Below are 3,269 nucleotides of genomic sequence, written 5' to 3'. Positions count from 1 at the left end.
TTTAAATTGACACATTAAATTTTCAAAATCATATTTGACTTATTGTCTCCTGCTCACAATGTCGCTCAGTGCCTCGACAGATACACATGCTGGTGTTCCGGTTATAAAACTAGAAGGCTCCCATTACTTTTCTTTTGGGAGCACGTGCTTATCTCACAGGTTGGGACTCCAGTTAATAGTTTCCTTAAGTGGAGGACGCAGGCATGTGATTTTTGAGCAATCATAGTATGAAAAATAAGCAAAAAAAAAAAAAAAAGTCATCCAAGCAGGTTTTCTTTAGAACTAGTGGAGTTCATCAAGATAAAAAGCTTCTGCACAGCAAAGGAAATAGTCAACAAAACAAGGAGGCAACCCACGAATGGGAGAAGATATTTGCAAATGACACTACAGATCAAGGGCTGGTATCCAAGATCTATAAAGAACTTCTCAAACTCAACACCCAAAAAACAAATAATCAAGTCAAAAAATGGGCAGAAGACATGAACAGACATGTCTCTGAAGAAGACATACAAATGGCTAACAGACGCATGAAAAAATGTTCATCATCATTAGCTATCAGGAAATTCAAATTAAAACCACACTGAGATACCACCTTACCCCAGTTAGAATGGCAAAAATTGACAGGGCAAGAAACAACAAATGTTGGAGAGGTTGTGGAGAAAGGGGAACCCTCTTACACTGTTGGTGGGAATGCAAGTTGGTATAGCCACTCTGGAAAACAGTGTGGAGGTTCCTCAAAAAATTAAAAATAGAGCTACCCTATGACCCAGCAATTGCACTCCTGGGTATTTACCCCAAAGACACAGATGGAGTGAAAAGAAGGGCCATATGCACCCCAATGTTCATAGCAGCAATGTCCGCAATAGCCAAACTGTGGAAAGAGATAAGGTGCCCTTGAACAGATGAATGGATAAAGAAGATGTGGTCCATATATACAATGGAATATGACTCAGCCATCAGAAAGGATGAATACCCAACTTTTACATCAACGTGGATGGGACTGGAGGAGATTGTGCTGAGTGAAAAAAGTCAAGCAGAGAAAGTCAATTATCATATGGTTTCACTTATTTGTGGAACATAAGGAAGAGCATGGAGGACATTCGGAGAAGGAAGGGGAAAATGAAGGGGGGGGAATCGGAGGGAGAGATGAACCTTGAGAGGCTATGGACTCTGAGAAACAAACAGGGTTTTGAGGGGGTGGGGGGATGGGTTAGCCTGGTGATGGGTATTAAGGAGGGCACGTACTGCATGGAGCACTGGGTGTTACATGAAAACAATGAATCATGGATCACCACATCAAAAACTAATGATGTATTGTATGGTGATTCACGTGACATAATAAAATAAAATTTAAAAAAAATCGATAATGCATTGCGATGGTGGGTAGGTGGGTGGGGGCGGAGCCACGGCCAGAAGTAGACTAGTGGAGGCAGCTCAAGACTGAGTGCAAGTCACACAATCAGCATGATTCTTTAGAGGCTCTTCAGGTTCTCCTCTCTCATTTAGTCTGCAGTCTCAGTTCATTTGAGGAGCAACATTGGTGTTACCATAGTGGCATTTAATAGGGAACTTGATGCTGTACAGAAACTCTTTGTGGACAAGATTAGAGAACACAGAACTAAGCTACGGGCATCTGGAGGACCCATTGATACTGGCCCAGAGCACCAGCAAGACCTAGGGAGGGAGCTTCTGAAGCTTAAGCAAATGTATGGTAAATCAGACATGAATACGTTCCCGGAATTCACATTTGAAAATCCTAAATTTGAAGTCATCGAGAAGCCCCAGTCCTGGAAAACCCATGTAAAATTTATTTGGAAATTTCACCTAGATTAGTTGTACAACTGGATCAGAATAAACATACATTTCTCAACCGTCAAAAAAAAAAAAAAAAAAAGAACTAGTTAATGTTTATTTTCACTGGAGCTCCCTAAATGTGAATCTTTATGAGCACTGTATAGTTTAAAGCTGCTTCTAATATTTTTAAAAAATATGTCTAAATATGCAGCCTGAGTCAGAAATATTGCCATGAGAAAGAAAGAAGCCTTCTTCTTTATAGTGTATGAACCCGTGTGTGTGTGTGTGTGTGTGTGTGTGTGTGTGTGTGTGTGTGTGTGTGTTCACCCACCTGCTTTCCAAGTGTCAGGCAATTTTAGTGTTGGCATATTCCTGTTAATCTGCAAGCATTTGCTTATTATTAATTACTCAGCGCTAACAACTCCCTCAGGTTTTAAAACAACAACTCCCTCAGGTTTTAAAACAATCTTTTTTGATGAGGACTTTGCTGCTACTTAGAAACATAATTCTGTGCCAACATTTAGTAGGCAGACCAGAAGTGTCCCTGTGTGAGTGCCATGTGGATTGGTTGAAGCAGGCAGGACCCTTGAACCTGAATGCAGCACTCAAATACAATGAAAGTCGTGTTTAATGCTGAGGGGCTAAGACCAAGATACAACATTATGTTCTTAAAGTTATACTACTGAAATTTTCCAGCTCAGCCTAGACTTCTACAACCTAGTGGTTACTCAAGCTTGTTCTTTAATAATTGAGTTGTATCTCTAGTGTTTGAGGAGATAGTTTTCTATAGTTTCTTTCCTTTAAACTGGATTATGCAAAGTCACAGACAGAATCCTATTAAGATCCTCTTCTAGGAAAAACATGACTGAAAAAACGTAATTATAGAGTTTCTAAGGGGTAAGAGGCAGGACTTGGGAGCTGGGAGGAAGCCTGGGCTAGGGTATAGGCATACAGAAGGCTAACACTATGTCTGTCACTGGTTCTTGTTGGCCTCTCTGCTACCTGAATGTGTTCAAATTTGCCAAACCTTAAACCTCAAGGACATGATCAATACCCAACATTTATGCAGGCTGTGGAAATTGTTTTGTGGGCACAGGGAGAAAAGATCAGGACAAAATTTTATTAAAAGGGTCACATGATATAGACACAATGGGCATTAGTGCCTAAAGTCCATATAACCTTCCATAGTTTTGAGGAAGCTGATGATTAAGTATAGAATAAGGAGAAAATTCCCATTGTAAAGTTAAATTTTCTCTGACCTCAGAATGATGGATGAGGCAGAATGAGGATACCTTCCAAGCAAACTCTGAAGTCTACCCTTTTTAATGGATATATAGTGACCACTTTTATGAATAAATGTATAAAAAGTTGGACTAGAACATTGTATCAGTATGGTTAAAAACAACTCCCAGGTCCCAGAAAGGACTACAGACTGTGGAAAGAGAATATAAATGTATTACAAATGTGTGAAACAA

General features: G+C 39.8%; 1 pseudogene; it reads left to right on the top strand.

The window, feature by feature from the left end:
• The first annotated feature begins 1,366 nt into the window (after window positions 1-1,366).
• Window positions 1,367-1,833, top strand: LOC113923774 (annotated as a pseudogene).
• The last annotated feature ends 1,436 nt before the right edge of the window (window positions 1,834-3,269 follow it).

Source organism: Zalophus californianus, chromosome 15, assembly GCF_009762305.2.
Source record: "Zalophus californianus isolate mZalCal1 chromosome 15, mZalCal1.pri.v2, whole genome shotgun sequence".
In the NCBI taxonomy this organism is placed as follows: Eukaryota; Metazoa; Chordata; class Mammalia; order Carnivora; family Otariidae; genus Zalophus; species Zalophus californianus.
The sequence above is the reverse complement of the archived record's forward strand: the minus strand, read 5'-3'. Positions and strand labels throughout refer to the sequence as shown.